Raw genomic sequence first — 18032 nt, 5'->3', positions numbered from 1 at the left:
CACTATGGGCTGTATCTGTTGTACTAAAGGATATTATTTAGAACCACATACTGCATGTGCAAACAATGACATTTTAAAATAAAGCTAGTACAAGGTAAACAAATGTAAGAGCAGTATCATTTATTTTTTTTTTAGATTAAAGCCTATATAGGAAATTGTATTTCTGATTTAGAGACTTGTAGTAAAACTCAACTGCTGGGTAGGAAGTGCATGTGGAACTTCCTGAGTCATAATTGAGCCAGTTTACCAGCATGATTAGAAGGGGTCATAGCATTTTATCAAAACTGAGATCTTGATCAGATGGTACTCATTACTTTTAATGCATAAATTACAAATATTTTTCTTTAGGTGAAGTGAGTAGAACTTTGTTAAATTACTTTCTCTTTGTTTCTGGTATAAACCACATCTTGGTCTAGGCTGATTACAAGTAAACTAAGGTGAAAGTATTGCATGCAACACCATCGTTACCTGCAGCAGGCACCTTCACAACTTTCACCACAGTGAGACAGAAATGCTGTTCTCTGGTGCACCAGAGAAGATACTGCATTACCACAATCACTGTGAAGTGGCAAATGTTATTTTAATGACGCCCAGCTTGGTAGTTTCCCAAGGGTGAAATCAATATCTTGATGGTTAAACTGAAGCGACCATTATATTAGTGAGAGCATATGTATGACCTCCTTGACAGCACTCAGAACATTGAGCTGAGAGAGGGCAGCTCTCTCCTTCTTGAAAGGCTGCAGACGTCCAAATCCATCTGCAATATAGAGAAGACGTGTTCATTTAGATAATGCTAGAAAACGGCAATAGAGATAGCTAAATGTTCATTATAGGCGAGGTTCCTTCTGTTGCTTTTGAGCTTAAGCAGTAAAAGGTCATACTATCTCTAATTGAATTGCTTTGTATTGTTTCAATCTACATAATGCACTGTTTACAAATAGAGCATCATCTTAAGCACTTTGTGCCATGTGGCCAAACATTGAAATTTTACTCTTCATTGTACTTATACATTTTGTAATTAAGTAATTAAGTAATTTCTGTGGCATCAGAAAACTGTTGGTCCTTTTAGAGATTTATGGTACCATGAATGGACTGTTTGTATTTAGTGTATCTTCATTTCACAATCTTTTATTTCTAAAATATGAAACTTGAATAAAAATTAAATAAACATCCCCCCAAAGCAAACACACAGCCAAACCCACAAACAAAACCTAAATACACACAGACAAAGAAGCACAAACAACAAAGAAAACCCAAACCAAACAAATAACCAACAAAACAGACAGAAGGAAGGAAATATACTCAGACATGAAGTGCACAGCATAAAAATCCTGTGGATTTTTAAGAATAAGCAATCCTGTTAAGAAATGTGAGAAGGTAAAAATGAATATATAGAGAGCTATTTCATAATTGCACTTCTGTACCTTTATTGGCTCAATGGTAACTGTCATCCAATCACAGCAGCGCCAATACAGGGTTCACATACAGGACACAGTAGGTATTATTCTGGTTTGCTGAATTTAATGCAATACTCCTTATCAAAATCATCCACTGCAGGCTTCAGCTGCAAACAACTGGCAACAAAATACAGGTAAGCATTCAGGTGAACTGCTGTAAGATTTCTGACATGCAAACTTTTTAATAGAGCATTTCTAATCACAGGCAATATATGAAGTGAGAATACAGAAGCTGGAAATGGAGCTAGTATATGAAAAATATTTGTGACATTATTTGAATTCCAGTACCTATTCAACTATCGGTAACAGGCATGAAATTTCATCCAAAAAATAATTTAAAGAAAATAGTTCTTCCACATGACTTTTCCGCTGCACCGTGCTTAAAATGCATGTCTTGTATATAATTTGCATTGTTATCTAAAAACCACTCTCTTCTTGACAGCCAGGACTTCGACATGTGGAAGGCAGCTCAGCCTATCTTGGTAAGAACTTAAAATTCAAGTCACTTTGACTTTAAGACAAATGCACTTCATCTGCAAGTGTATGTGTGTACTTCATTGAGCGCTCATTAAATTCAAGTAGCTGCCTAATAATAGGAAAAATAAAATGATAATACAGGACTTCCATAGCAAATACCAGTGGTTCTCTGAGTAGCAAAGAAAACAAATACTGTATTAACTTTAAGTAAGCAAGAACCAACCTGAATTATTGGATGACCAGGGAAAATAGGGAAGACTATTCCATTCTATCTAGCTTACTAATGAGATAGAATTGGTAAAAAGCTGAGAGGCTTTTTTTAATCTAAAATACTTTTCCTCTGAAAATGTCTTTTTTCTTTCTTTCTTTTCTCCTTGGGTTTTTGTTGCTGTTGTTGTTTTGTTTGTTTGTTTGTTTGTAGTTTTTTTTCCTAGAAGCATAAGTTCCAGGAAAATTCAGCAGGAGGAAAACAATTCCAAAAAAATTTGATAATCCTTCAAATAATATTTTCAAGACAGAATTTGTTTGGAATGCAACAAATTTGTTAACTGAAGATTTTTAAATCTTTTTATTGCTTTGTTTCTCTATATCTTCATGGGGTCAGTAGTTGTATATACTCTTACACAACAGAGCATATATGCAAATAAATTAAAAGACACATGATATAGAAAAAAATAAACACTATACTCAAAAATATTTAACTTAGGCTTCATGTGTTAGATAAAATTTGAACATATTTGTTTTTCTAAACAGAAAATAAAATTAATTTTAATTTCGAAGTTTCTAAGAAAAAGTAACTGAATTTCCATCACTCTCAGTTAAGCTGCTCCCAGAGGTCAGCACATTCACTGGCTCTTGCTTTGTTAGTAACACAAGCCCACATGGAAGAAAAGAGCAATGTCTGAAATCTTGTGTTTGAAAATTCATGTATATTCAGTCACCTCTGACTGTCATACTCACTTTCCACAAGCACTCATGTGCCTTAAGTGTTAGTGTCATGAATACTAAGAAACCAGATGGCCACACTAACCACCACTCACTTAAATGCCAGAAAGGTCAGTTACAACTGAAGCGCTTGTAAATAGGGAAGTCATCTCAAAAACTGTGTTTCTTAGCACTCAGAGGGATTTTCTGTAGATCTGATGGCTTTATACAGTTGGCAGTTTTGTGAGCCGTCTGGTCCCCACAAAACACCACGTGGGCTTGTTGGGCAATGACAAAATGATGGCAAACATGAGCTGAGTGGGTGTGGGTGACAGGCAGTAAGTGTCTGCAGGGAAGATTGGCACAAGTGTACCTGGCAGATCTACTGTAATTAGTGTTTAAAAAAAAATCATCAAACTATCTAATCTGTAAGATGCACATGAGCAGGAAAAATCTGAAGTCTTTTCCTCTCTCCCCCACAGCTGAAGCCTCAGTACATGTCAAGAGAGAAGAAATATTTTTATTGAAGTACAATAGTCACAGCTTGAACAATCTGTTCTTGCTGTATATTTGAAGTTTACATTCTCTCCTCCTAAATTAGTGGATTAGAAAGTGGAACACCACGTATAAACTATTTTTGATGTGAATAGTTTTGCAATGCTAAATAAGCCTATCGATGACTCCCTGGATAAAACAGCTGAAATTAGTTTTCCATATATTTCAGTCTACTCCATTAAATATTGTCTCATTAAGCAATATGACTTCTGAGATCTTCATGTGTTAATAAATACATGCAAGGAAAAATCCCACTCCCACTGCAGCAGGTTGTCCCTGGTGCAGGAGCTGTAGCACCACTTTATTCACTGTTACTTTCCTCACATTTATTTCCTACCTGTAATGCCACTCCAACATTTTTAACATATAAGAGGTCAGGCTTGAAAATATCATCTCTTACAGTACTCTGTGTGTCTTCCAGCGCACAGCCATTCCTTTTGCATGCCAGAACCTCAATCTTTATCTTGATGAAGCAGCACTTGTGTGATTTCCTGTACCTTTGTCAGCTGCAAGAGTTTAGGAAAGAAAACACCGTTGGCATTCTAGGTGATGCCTTTTTCTGGTCTAAAAAATTGAGAGCCAGACACGGTTAAAGGTTAAAGGGGTTTTTCCTCAGTATTTAATAAGGATCCTTATGGTGCACCACTTCACCAAGGTGGAATGTGCTGAAATGCACACCCACAATAGACCACATATACAATTTATAGACCTTACAAATTAGCATATCTAACAAAGCTGCCCTAATGAGATGCTTGGATGAATACCATGATATCCCCTCATCCCAAGGAATTCCTGCTTGAAATGGGGGGAATGGATGGGCCAAATCTCTAGTTTACAGGATCTGTTCTAGAGGGGACCTCAGTTTCTCAAGGTAGTGTAGGGTTTTCCAGCCTCCAGCTGCGAGGCCTTTAGGATGTTTGCTCTGCTGGCCTTACAGAATACTAGGGCTATGCAAAGTTATCAGACTTAAGGAATTACAAGTATGCTAAGAGTATTGAGGATATTGACATAAAAGGTACATAAAAGAAAAGGCAAAAAATCATCTTGGCATCATAGGGAGAATGATACATAGCATAGCAGTGTCTCCAGCAGCCGTGACGGCTCTGGGGGGCGGGACTTACTGAAGCCTGTTGTAAACCAGTTAGTTGTCGTTGCAAGTGTGATACGGGAGGGAGATACAGCCATCAGACAAACTTTTTTATGGAGTGGTTTTCCACACTGGAAGCAGACGTATCAGACAAGTAAAACTTACCCAAACTGATGTGGACACCAATAAAACACTGAACCACGCTATGGAAACACTCCCATGAGAGTTGTAAATAGTCGACTCTCCATTTCAGTGGGCTTATCCCTTTTAATGATTATGAGCAGTAAAAATACAAAATGCCAACCTTCTCTGCCTTGTGCATAGTCCCATCACCAAAGGCAGGAACCTTTGGTCAATAATCAGACCATATGCAACAATCCCAAGACTGAGCCCATTTTTCTTCCCACCTGAGAAAAGTTACTTTAATACTCAGGAAGACCCAATGTGGCAGGATGAGAAGGGGCTAAATGCAGCATTCAAATTTCTCTCTCACACAAGAAATCTGAAAAAAAAAAAAAAAGTAAAAAAATCTGTAAAAAAAAATCTGTAAAAAATCTGTAAAAAAACCTGTAAGGGTGAAGTTTTTGTGCCCATTGTTTCTTGACACTGTCTGGTAGCCAGTGATTGACTCCTGACTTCAAGCCTCCTTATTCTAGAAGTATTTTTAATATACTTGCACTCTGATTCAGCATACTCTGAGGACCATAGCCATAATTTGTTCCTTACTGCACCTAAAATGTTCAAGATAATAATGCATTGCCTCTAGGAATGGCTGCTGCCTTTTTTGTCTTGAAAATAAGATACATACTGATTATCAAGTTTGAAAAGCTATTGGAACCAAGTAATAAATCAATGGAGAATTTTGTTCATCCCTGTGAGCAAAACCACCAAAGCTACTGGACATGAGAGCATTACAAAGGGATAAGCTGCTCATCAGTCTGTCCAGCTGCCCCAGTTACCAAAGTGCTCACAACAGGTTTCAAACCACAAACTTCAAATATATATTGAGGTGTCAGCTTGACCCAGTCTTGATGTTTTGCTGCCCTCTTTGCAGCTCCTCAACTAAAAACTCAACCTCAAGTTTTATCAGATATTGAGAGCAATATATGGACAGAGAGACACCATTAAACTGTCAAAATTTCCTTGCCATTAGCAAAATTCAATGGCAGGCTTAGGATTGAACAGAGAAGAAAAGGGAGGAAGATCAGGGGCAGTGTGCATTTCCATACAGAATAATTCTGCTTCTTAGCAACCCCACAAGGAAAGAAAACACTGGGGGAAAAAAAACCAACTCAAATCTATTGTTTAAAATTTGCTTCTTCTGCTAATGCAGACTTTAAGATTTCATTTTCATGACAAGTTCCATGAAACTTTAATAGCTGTGGAATGTCCTTATAAATGTACTTGGCTACAACTGGACTTTATATTGCATGCAGAACAGGAGATTAAAATCTGTTAAGAGTAATTTTTGCTTCTCAGTGTATCATGTGAGAAGCAAATACAGTAAAATTACATCAAGGAAGGTGATTTGCTTGAAGAACCAGTGTCATGTTTATTGAAAAACTGAAAAAAAACCCATAATTTGCCAGAAGAATTTCTGTCAATGAATGAGGGCGGGAACCAGGTATCATGAGCTTAAGCAGTAACCAAGGACTAAGATGAATTTAAGGATCCTGATTGAGAAAATAGTTAGCAAACAGCTGTTAAGTTGGCAAAAATAACAGTACAAAAAAAACCCCACCTTTTATGTTTTATCCAAACATAAAAGGTGCCAAGTACAAGTCATGGTCTGCACAAGTCTTGCTCCAAAGATTTAATGGAACAAGAAGTTAATGAAACAGCAAAGTGTTGGGTAAATGCCTCAGTCAAGATACTTATAGCAGACATTACTCATCAACTCTCTTTTAATAAAAAATGGCAATAGCCTCCTAATGACCTCTACAAGGGGTTATAGTTAAGTGACCTCTGCAGTTCAGAATGGCTTTTGCTTGTGCAAAGCTGCAAATTCACACATATGAAAAATCACAGTTGGTGGAAAATTTAGTTTTCTTTTCTAATCATTTTCCACTGCACTAGACTTTGATATTTTTGAAAGGAGGGACCACATCCTGTTCACACCATACAGAGCTTGACACCTTCAGTGTGACTGAGGTACCTCAGCCAAACTAGAGACCAGACAAGGCAGCACACACACAGGAGGGGACAAGCAACAACACTGTTTCCACACTGAGTATCATGACCCTCCTGACAGTTCTGTTCTTAGCCAGCATCAGTCTTTAGGGATGATCCAGGAAAGAACGGACTACTAGGACTGAACAACCATGTCTAGTGTCTAATGGACCTTCAGAAGATGAATGGGTCTGCCTGAGGAGTCCCTGCACAACCTTCTTGAGGCATTTACTCATTTCTAGCTCTACATAAACAGCATAGTCAGGTCACTTCAATAGGTCTGCTCCATTTTCATATGTAAAGCTACAGAATCCAAATAATTCTGCTTGCATTAGGTGGGCTGGACTCCCAGCAAAAATGTGAGCATGAGGGTTTCTTTTCTGTGAGTTTTGAAGGTCATATATCATACACATTGCAGAGTCCTGGTTACAAAAATGTGTGGTAGGGTGATAATAGTATTCTGGAACTGCTCTAGTAAAAACAATTAAAGAACATCAGTAGTTAAGGCTCTTGTGTTGTGTGTAGGAGCACATCTGAGAGGATGTCATCTCTGCCATTCTGTTTTTGACTATCCTCCAGAAAAGTCACCAATTACAAATATGTAATCCACATATTGTACATATGTAAGCATATGTAAGCAACAGTTATGACAAGGTGGTGCTTCTTAAACACAAAACCACCTTTACAAGTGGACATCAAAGCTGCTGATTTATTCTAATTGGCCCCAGCAGACATCTGCTTCTCAGCTGCAGCTGAGAGCCCCATTTCTGTGGCATCCTCCACATAGGAAGCCACTCAGTGTCTCCCAGCTTTCCCTGGTATTTCCACATGGACATGCAGCAGTGACAGAATGGCAGTTTTATAACTCAGTCTTTCAATTACGATCTCTTTGATTGATGTCCCTGTGATGGAGTTACCCAGATAGGAGACACATCAGGTGTAGCTGAACTCCTGTGCTGGAGACGTCCTTCTGCACCAACTGAAGTACAGTGTATGGACACTTCTAGCCTCAAATGTGTGGGGTCAGATGTGTTTCACTGATGTTTAAACCACCATCCTTTTTGCTGAGGAAAACATAGTTCGTTATTGTGGCTCAGCTGACGCACATGCCCTTGTTCCTCCCAAAGACTGAGATCTGTGTCTGAATCCTGATTGGGCAGGTCACAACCTCAAACTGTCTAAATGTCTGAGATGATGTTTTATTGATTTCCTCTTGCACAGCAGCTGTACAGCTGGAGGGAAGTGACAGCGCTCTGTGCAATTTGTTGCACAAGAGCTCTGGGTGATGGCACTGTTGCCTCCTCACAGCCAACCGTTGTTTTTGTGTTTGGCCTTGACACATAACACATGCTAGGTCTGTGGGCCAGCACCAAATTTTCTTTAAAACACCTTGCAGGACAGAGCTATGGGTGCAAGCACAGATGCTGCTCTTGCAAATTCCTCAGTCTTGTCTTAAACTTGAACAGCTGTGCTCCCATTTTTGCCCCTCATTATATTAGATAGCAGGTTGATGATTCTTCAGGATTTTCTCCACAAACCCTTTAGATTAAACATGTGCATTGCTACACACAGGAGACTTCCTTATCAGCCTTTTCTGGATCTGTGCTTGTCCCATCTGGACATCTGGTCAAGAGAGTCACTGAAAACTTCCCAAATGTTCAGGCCCTAGAAGCACTGGACACACACCTGTATCATTAGTATAAACATTGCCTGTAATCTAAAATCTCACTTTTACCTGCACTAGTTCAGTCCAACTAACCTGATCCCAGGATGAAATTTCAAGTACTTGTATCACTTTTTGATCCAATGCCAGTTGTCTGTTTGTCATGTCTTCTTCAAAGCAACCAGCTGAGGTCTTTTTCCTGATGACACCTTCCTTCACTGATCTTCTACACAGACTTAGCCCTTCAAGCTCTGCTTTCTCTCAGTCCAGAAGAAAGTTCAGTGTCCCAGAAACAGTGATCCTTTTGGTGTCTAGTTATTCATGTATTCTGTAGCATTTTCATCTCCCTATTTACAAAATTTCAGTGAAACATCAGCAACTAGAGATGCACTTATTACAACCATAGTTTTCAAGCATCCAGGGGCTGTGATTAGTCTCCTCCATGAGACATCTGAATGAAACACCAGACCACCAGGTAATCCAAGCTGATCCTTTCTGTCTTAACTGTCTTAACTGTCTTAACTGTCTTAACAAGTACTTCATAGGGAATAGACCCAACACAGCTGCCTCCTTGCAGGTAGACATCCTCTGGGACTCTTGTTCCCAGCTATGCAGGAGATATCAGGTGCAAGATGTGTATTGTACAACAGCTTTGGAGATCATCAAGGTCCCAGCTCCTGGGCAGCTGTGTGACGGATTGTGGTGCTCCTCCTGCGTAGCTGGTACCTCTATGCGGGCACTGCCTAGTGCTCAGGCACCTGGTGCCTGGTGGACCAGAAAACAGGCCTGGTCTTTTGTGTCCCCTGCCTTGACAATAGAAAGTGAGCCACCTGTGATACTTCTGCATCACTTCTTGTCCCTGGCCACAGCACAGTTCTCCAGAAAGACAGCAAAAAGACAGTTATACAGGAGGACTCTAGCAGTAGAAGGACCTGTTCTGTGATGTCATGGGCAAGTGACCAATAAGTAATTTCAGAAACAGCTATTTGCTCAGTGGGATGTTTCAGTCCCTTGGATCATGCAGTGGGAGACCCCCACCCCTCAGGATTAGCGCAAAGATTTTCCCTGTTCTTTAAAGGAAATACACAGTGGGAAAGAGATGAGAAAAAACATACAGAAAGTTGTAGGGTTCTGTATGCATCTTGACTAAATAAATGTGTCACTTCATCTTTAAAGACTGGAGAACTTTAGAGTATCTAAGTTCAATTCACAGCTTTGGACACAAGAATATATAAGCTAGACAGAATTCAAATGTAATAAATTTATATGAGGAAAAGAGAATCCAAATTCCTTGACTCACATCCACCTGTAGTAATGTATATATTTAATGTAAAACCAATATCTTAAAGGTTCTTCCTTGCTTTCAGGTAGCTGCTGGACTTCGAGATCTTCCGCTTCATATGTGCAAGGTGCTTATTAAAAGGTAGTCAGTCTTATAAAATTAAAAAAGAACCTCCAAGCAAGTCTGACAGTAAAAGTACATGTTTCTAATGAACAAAAAAACAATACCTAAACCAAAAAACCTGCTGATAAGACTGACTAAAATAGCAAAGGGCATATGTTGATGTGACTTACCACCAGAAGCATTTCTGTCATAAAGCAAAGGCTTGGTTTGTGTGTGTTTACACCTTTAAAGTCTTTGGTATCAAGTTCTATAGGGGAGTTGTCTCATTATTTACTGTGAGAAAACACCAGAGACTTGAAGAGTAAGCCACAAACTGCTATTTTTGAAATTCTTGTGGTGTATTATTTCCCATTTGACCTTTTCTTGAGGTACTCTTGACCTTAGATCTATGCACTCATTAGTCCTGGAGTCTAATGTCAATCTTCACATGTCTACTTCTGAAGATTCCCTTGGAGTCTCAGAAGTGTTTCAAGATTATCCTTTTTTTGAACAAAAGTACATCACTTCTGCCTTGAATTTCAGCTGGGGATGGAGTTCAAAATAATACATGGATTTTGTGACACCTCTGTAAGTACATGCACCATATACATATGTGTATGCTATACATGACTCTAGTGACTGCAAAATTTTCTGCTGCTGGTTAACATACTTTGTGTTGGAAGAAAGAGAAAGTAAGATCTATAATTTTATTTTGTAAATAGACAGGTTTGGGTAAGCCAAGGAAGAGCTGTGGTCTCCAAGATAAGCATTCACCTGTGGGGCGAATATTCCAAGGCCTGCCAGTTTAAATCTCATTAATTCTTCTGACTGCCTCATGCCAATCACTGGATAGGAGGTTTTCACGGAAAAGCAATAAGACTGTGTCCTTTGTGTAGACAGTATTTTGTTGCTTCCAGCCACATGATTTGAAGGGCTCATTACAAAGAAAGAATATCTTAAGAGCTGTGTTGTTCTCTGCTGTTGTCAATAGCATTCACACACCACAGATCATTCTGCTCAAACCTTCATCAGTTGCACCCAGACTTCAGATGGAAATTAAACAGCTTTGTTCCAGCTGATGACTCTATAATCTCAAACAACTGTTTCTGATTTCCAGACTGCTAGAAGACACAATGGTTTGGGCCATAGACTTCACAAGAAAATATCTGACTATGAGACTAGTCAAGCTCTGCAATGACAGGGGCTAGATTAGAGGAAGCCCAAGTACCAGTAGTGCTACTGTTGTCATCTTGATGAAGGCAAATTTTTAAATCATTACCTAGAAGTGGTGACTTGGTAAAGAATATTAATGCAGAGATTCCTGTCTTTGTCTCTTAATAAAGGAAGCGGAAAGCATAGTTATATATGTAAAGGCAGAGGAGGGTCATGCAGGAACCTAAGGCAGGAGGAAGCTGAGACTGCTGGTGAGACTGTGCCTGTGTACGACTGTTGTGCAAATCTCCAGTGTGTGGCTCAGTCGTCCAAAGCTCCTGTGTGTGCCTCACTTACAGTGGAGGTTTGGTCTTCCCATGATTATCTACATTTTAGTGAGGAACCTCTATAGAAGGAAAAAGTGAGAGATTGTCTGTTTGCTACTCTTTAATCATTCTTTGGGAAATTATAGAATAATAGTTCTTTGGAGAATATGGAGTACTTATTTTGAATGACATGTTTTCCATACATAAATATTCAGGAGCAATTTGACATGTAAAAGCAACAACAGCAAATTAGTTCACTATACTGAAATGTCACTGAGGATTGCAGTGATGACTCCATCCCAGTTCAAAGCAGGTCATTAGAATTGCTCTTATCACAGGACTGAACCTGATGGGGACCTGAATATCTGTCCTTACAAGATCCAGGGAATGGAACTTCTTTCCATGCCCCACAAGTACGTGCAGATGTGGTCATGCAAAAGCCAGAGATGCCATGCACTATAATTGATGTTATATTCAGAAAAAAACATACAGTGAAACCTTAATATAATTTCAGAGCTTTTTGTTTTGTTTTGTTTGTGGTATTTTTGTTTGTTTGTTTTTGTTTATTTTTTGTGAAAACAAGCAAAAAATCACTACAAAATTAACCTATATTTGCAGGTCATACTGTGCTATGAAAATCTGCGGAAGACTCTTTGGCTGTACCTGGTGAAGGGGCTGACAGCCCTTCTCTGGGAAGTGGTTTTATTGCACCAAAGTTAAAACTTCCCTGGCATGTCTTTTGTCCTCACTCAGGAGACTCAGGTGTGCACACAGTCATGGTGTTGCTTTAGATGTAGACTGCTACAACCATTTATTAAAGAATAAAACCCTCCTGCAAGCATGAAGTTATTGCAGCCTCAATCCAGAACAATAATTCATCCTCCAAGAAAAATAACCTAAATATATAATTAAACTTCGCAACATGCTCCCCAGCATGCCAATACCTATATCATTTGTTGTTCTTCAAAATTTGGTGATGACTCCATGACAAATTATGTGTATGAATTACATACTCCATACAATCTGTGTGTATGAATTACAAAACACTGTATGATGATGAACAGGCGTATGAGGAAACTGACAAGAATCAGCGCTATGCACAGTCTTCAATACTTTCTCAGTGATAATTTCATTTTGAGGCACATCAATAAGTTGATTTTTAATCCCTTTATTACAATCCCCATAAATTTTATAATTCAAGTGTTTTAAATCAAATTGTCATGGAGGATGCCTTGCAGATGTCAACTACTGTATGAATACAGTTACCTGTCAACCAGACTCACAGTCATATCAAACAAGATTGTTGCCTTTCTTTGATGACCTGAATTCCATGAAAATATAAGTTACATGCACTTTCACAATTTGTAACATGTTAGTTCAGAACTAAGTAATAAAAAATTAAATAAGAAAATACTCTGTTCTGATAAGGTCAAAAATTAATCCAAGCTATTAATTTTCATTTTTCTAAGTGTTTTCTTACTGAAATAGATATGTTTCACCTAATTTCATCCAACATTTCATCTAAACATATCAGAGCATAATTTTTTACATTGCATTTACATTTACATTTATATTTATATTTTTATATTTATGTTTTTTACATTTACATTGTTTCCTTTGATCTTTTTTGACCAGCTGTGAAACCAAAGCTCTTACTACTAATAATTTTCTAACAATTATGTCATCAGTATTGCCAATTGCCTTGTGAGTCATCCCTAAGAGGCTGATAGCACACAGGCTGTATATCACAATGTTCTCAGGACAGATGTATAGCTAAGTCTTTTTAGGCTATCAACACTATTTAATATGCTGTGTATGTAGATCCAACAGATGCAATCTTTACATGACCCATATTGGGCAGCAGTAACTTAACAGCACGCTGACAGAAATGAGCCAGGGACAGAAGTATTTAATCACCCACACAGCCCACTCCCTGTGTTTATGATTCTTGCATTTTTACCTAAGAGTAAACTAGTCCAGTGAATGTGGGGAGAGGAATGAAGTGAAATTTTGTAGTGATGCCATAGTTCAGAAGAAGAGGAGGAAGTGCATGCTTGAAGATAAGGAGTATACAGGGACATCAGTGCTCCAGGACCCATATAGTGATATGGGTATAGGAGATGTGGCACAGAGAATTCACCCAGCTTTACTTGCTGGAAGTGAAGCAAACACTCAGCTGGTGCTGCATTCCTGTTCCAGTGCTTCACGTTCAGGTGCATAGCAGAGCTTGGGTGTACATTGGCAGTGCTGTTTATTTACACTGCTCTTTCATGTAATTTACTTCTAGTCTTGCAATGGAAAGCCTGACATTCGGCCTTAATTAATATGAGTTTTATTTATGTCACCCCTGACGTCTGTCCCTGAATATGGGAGCAAGGTAAAGAGGGAAGAAATTGAGAAAGATACTGAAATGGCATAATAAATCCAAAAAAACACATACAACCCACTTCAGATATATTTTAGAGACTTGCTGTCATCCCACAATGGTATGATTTTGGAAGTTTCCGATTTGTAAGCATGAGGCCAGCCTTGCAATCCTGCCCACCATCAGATGGTCACGGGCAAACAAGTGGAACACCAGGTCTGAGTATAAAGTTGTCAGCACAAGACCAAGGCACTGGCACACACAAGCATTCTTGCTCTTACCATCCTCCTTCAGTTATAGCTCTAAGTACCTGGTATGGTCCAGATTTCTGCTGCCTCCAAAATAAAAATTGCTTTTTCACTCAGTCACAGAAATTAGTACACCAGTACATTAGGAAGAAAAAGCTGATTGCCCCTAGATAAAGGGATTTCACATACCAAACACACACACGTGAGGCTGGTGCAGGACATGAGGGCAATGCCACCTCTATGCCCTATGCTACCTCTGTGCTACCACAGTACTCTATGCTTGTGACACCAGGTAGAAATGTGCTTTGCAACCTCACACCTTGTCTGCATGCAATTTGAGTTGCAGGATGAGCTGGTGGGGCACAGATCCATCACTCAGACCTGCAGGGTTGCCTGGCTTTCCCTCAGTTCAGTCTTTGGAGGTTACTTTCACCATGATGCAAACAGCACCCTGAAATCTGCCCAGCCCCTGGCTCATGGGCTCAAGCTGCTCCCAGTGACAAAAGGCGTCACTACTCTAGTGGGAAACAGTGTCACTACACCGTATCTGCACTAACACTATACAGGGGAGATAAAAAATGGGCATAGGGTGGGATTCAGCAGCAGATACAATATCCTTCGCAAAGTGAGCTTTGTTGCTGAGACAGTCTATCAACTTCTTGCTCTCAAGTTGAAACTGATGCAAATGTTCTATTTCCCTGTTATTAACGACACTTCAATCTACACTGATTGAAACAGCATTTTACAGGTCAAAATTAAATTTCAGTTTAAACCAAACCATCAGCAACAACAGGCTCTTAGCCCATGCATATATTCCCTGGTACAAGGGTAGCCAAACCAGGTGGTTATGATTGAGGAGGGAGGTTGAACTAAATGACCTGCTGTGGTCTCTTCAAACTTTAGCCATTCTGTGATTCTGTGGTTCACTTGGCTCGGTTTGGTTACCTGGAGCTAATGAAGTGTGCTGGCACTTCATCATAAAACCAGGGACAGTGTATATACTCCCCATCTTCCAAAGCATCAGGAAGAGAGCCCTGAAAAGCTGTCTGAGGCTGGGCAGAGGTTTGCTATCCGGATATGTCTGAGAGTTCCCAGCTGACAGGGCTGCAGGAACAGTCTGCAACTGGCTGCCTAGAAAGCCCTACTGCACTGTGCTATTTAAGGCTTCTTCATTTAACAAAATCTTTGTAGCCAGTTTTGCAGAAAAGCCAGGCTGGCGATGTTTATCATAGTCACCATAGCCTGTGCAGGGCTCTATTCCAATTAGTTTCTGGTAGCTTTGGATCTCATGTCTGTACCAAATAAACTTTGCTGATTTTGAAATAGTTGGAATTGCTGACTTACACAAGGACATATTCATTGTCATACATCCCCAATGATAAATAACCAGACTACTGCCCTGAAAGGAGACGGACACAGCAGTGCATACATTGCTTCTATTAACACCAGCTTGAGATTTTCCAGTTGATTTTCTTTTCCTTCAGAAAACACTGATCACATAAAATAAAAAAAGACAATAAAAAAAATATTTGGTCATTGGTTATAATTTTCAGTGGAAAACAAGTAATCCTTTTATGTGACAGTCCCATGTGATTTATGTTGCATTATATTTTTACCTAAAAGTTAAGCAATAAAAAAAATCAAACCAAGATGTTTTGGTTTAATCAAAATAAGATATAGGGTCCTTTTCCAAATAATATATTTCATGTAAAGTCATTCTTAGCATTTCCAAAATTAAATATGCAAAGTACTTCATTTCATAGTAAATGACAACCTTTTGAATTTTGATGTCGAGCATGGAAAAAAGGTAGGACTAAGGTGCTGAAACTTCTTCTTATGTAGATTTTTTTTTTTTCTGGATTGAAAATGCAATGCAAAAAGCTGTAATGCAACAAGTTGCAACTAAGTAAAGTAAATAATTACTCATAAATATTTTGCAAAGAAGATTAACAGGGCTTTCCCAGGACTAGAGGAAGTTAGGGGCAATGGGTCATGAGTACAAAACAGCTACTTAAAACATCTTGTTTCACTAGCAAAATAATTTCATTCCCTGTAAAACTGAATTCTTGAGGAACAAGAACTGCCTCTTAACACAGAGAGGGAATATTCATTACAGTGATGCACAACCATCTCAGGGGAAGAGGAATACTTCAGAGTTCAGTGTAAAGCAGACCAGCAATCTCATGCTGGCCTAGTTTTCTCTTGTCCACTAAAGCATTAAAACTCTCCCTTTTAATCTCTTTTTTGCTGTTGCTGTTGCTGTTGCTGTTGTTTTTCCAAAGAGCATGGCTCAACTGAGGGGAGAATCCAGCCTTGTCAGAAGGAAGAATTCTTAAATAATTCCTAGGTCCTTTGGAAAATTACTGGTAGCTTGAAATAAGAATATTCCAGGGGAATTTAGACATTCTTTCACCTTGACTATTTTTTTATTGTTAGCTTTAGGATCTGTTTGCTCATTCTTTACAATTGTGAAGATATCTGACTCTTGTACACAGGTATTCAGTGGAAATAAACATCTATCCTTTGGTTTCAATATCTCATCAAATATTTAAGATTATTTCATTTCATTTGAAACAGACATTGTGGGCTTTTAGACTTCTATGGCTGAGACACAAACAAAAAACTGGTCCCTAACTCCTACTGCAACACCTTGGAAATGGAGGCCAGCTCATTGCACTTCTTGAAAGGAGAGAGGAAAATATTCTAGTGAGTTTAAAGAGCTGTGCCCTGTTTGAAAAACTTCCTTTTGCTAGTATTTTAATATCAGCAGATCTGGGGAGTTTTCTTAGGTACTGTCTGGCTCCATTTTGATCTACGCAGAACTGGCTTCATCTCCCAAGTGGTATTTCCACTGTGTCTACACCAGGTTGAAAGAAGCTCACAATGCTGAGCACTCATCCATCCCTTAAAGCAACTTAGTCTTATCTCTGCATTTGTGTCACAGTTAATTCTCAAAGACTCATGCAATAATGAGTTTAATATCTACTTTCATTATGTAAATAGTTAATTTGCCTTTCTCTGCTAGCATTGCCTACATTGGTGGTAGGCATCCAGAGATCATCTAGTGAAACCATTTTACAGAGACTTGTAGAACTGCAGCACCATCACTCCCATTACCCAATAGCCCTCAACAGGGTAGAGATGTTGATGATGAAACATGATTACACAAAGAAAATCCTCAATGGACTCAGCAGTCAAAACTGTAAGTGAGATAAATACCTGGGACCTATATGCTGACTGACTGTGCACGTCCAAATTTAGATCTCAGTTTAAATACGTGAAGTTTAAGGACGTGCACAAGGAAGCACATTCCTGACCTTTTGCTTTGGGTACCCCATATTGTTGGACATGGCACAGGTCTGGCCAAGACCATCCATCTCTATGGCATATCATTCCAAGAGAAACTTACTTTCTTTCTTATTGGCCAGTAATGCATCAAACTGCAGTTGGGTGTACCAAACCAGACAGAACTACACCTAGGGCTGTGCCAACAGATGGTGAGATCCTAACCTTCTTCAACTCTTTCCCATCCATTCTCCCCCAAGTCTTCTAGCATCCACAACTGTGGATGAACTTCAGTCTAAGCTAGAGAGCTCAGACCCATATCCAAAATACAGTATAGGAGTATCTAAAAAAATCTGGCTCTGTCTACCTAAAAGTTGAATGTTCAAAATTGCAACTTCTGAAACCGTTGATTATAATCTTCATGAGATTTAATATTGAGAATTTAGGAAATGAAATGGTAAAATGTTAACACTCTAAGAAGAACTAGAAAAGAGAATGTTTCCTACAGCTGTTCTGTAGTTCTTGCACTGTGTGCAAGTGGCACAATAAATCCACTTTCATGTAAATGCTGGAAGAAATAATTATCTACTTGTGATTTCTGGGGGCTTTTCTTTTGTAATTTGCAACTACTGTGTTACTCACACAAGAAACCAGACCTATTGGTAATAATCTTTTCAACAGACCAGCTATGTTTGCTAATATTTGTCTCTGCCTGCTCATAAAAGAATAAAAGAGATTGCTTGTAAAACAAGACAAAATCATGTTGACTTTATGGATAATTGCCAGGCTGAAAAACCCAGGAACTATTACCACTAAAATCAGTACCAAGGGGCTGAGATTATAAATTTTAACAATCTTTGTTTTCTTGAACTCTTCTCAACATCTAGACTTCAAAAGCATGTTCATTACTACCTTCATCCTCATTTGTGAGAAATGAGTG

General features: G+C 38.9%; 1 long non-coding RNA gene across 1 annotated transcript in view; it reads left to right on the top strand.

Moving 5' to 3' along the window:
- LOC131592572 (uncharacterized) overlaps nucleotides 1-12021 on the top strand; it is a 68934-nt gene extending 56913 nt beyond the window's left edge. The window contains exons 3-4 of the long non-coding RNA XR_009280663.1: nucleotides 1900-1939; nucleotides 11813-12021. This is a non-coding gene — a long non-coding RNA (uncharacterized LOC131592572). The remainder of the gene's footprint in view (nucleotides 1-1899; nucleotides 1940-11812) is intronic.
- The last annotated feature ends 6011 nt before the right edge of the window (nucleotides 12022-18032 follow it).

This window comes from Poecile atricapillus, chromosome Z (assembly GCF_030490865.1).
Source record: "Poecile atricapillus isolate bPoeAtr1 chromosome Z, bPoeAtr1.hap1, whole genome shotgun sequence".
NCBI lineage: Eukaryota > Metazoa > Chordata > Aves > Passeriformes > Paridae > Poecile > Poecile atricapillus.
The sequence above is the reverse complement of the archived record's forward strand: the minus strand, read 5'-3'. Positions and strand labels throughout refer to the sequence as shown.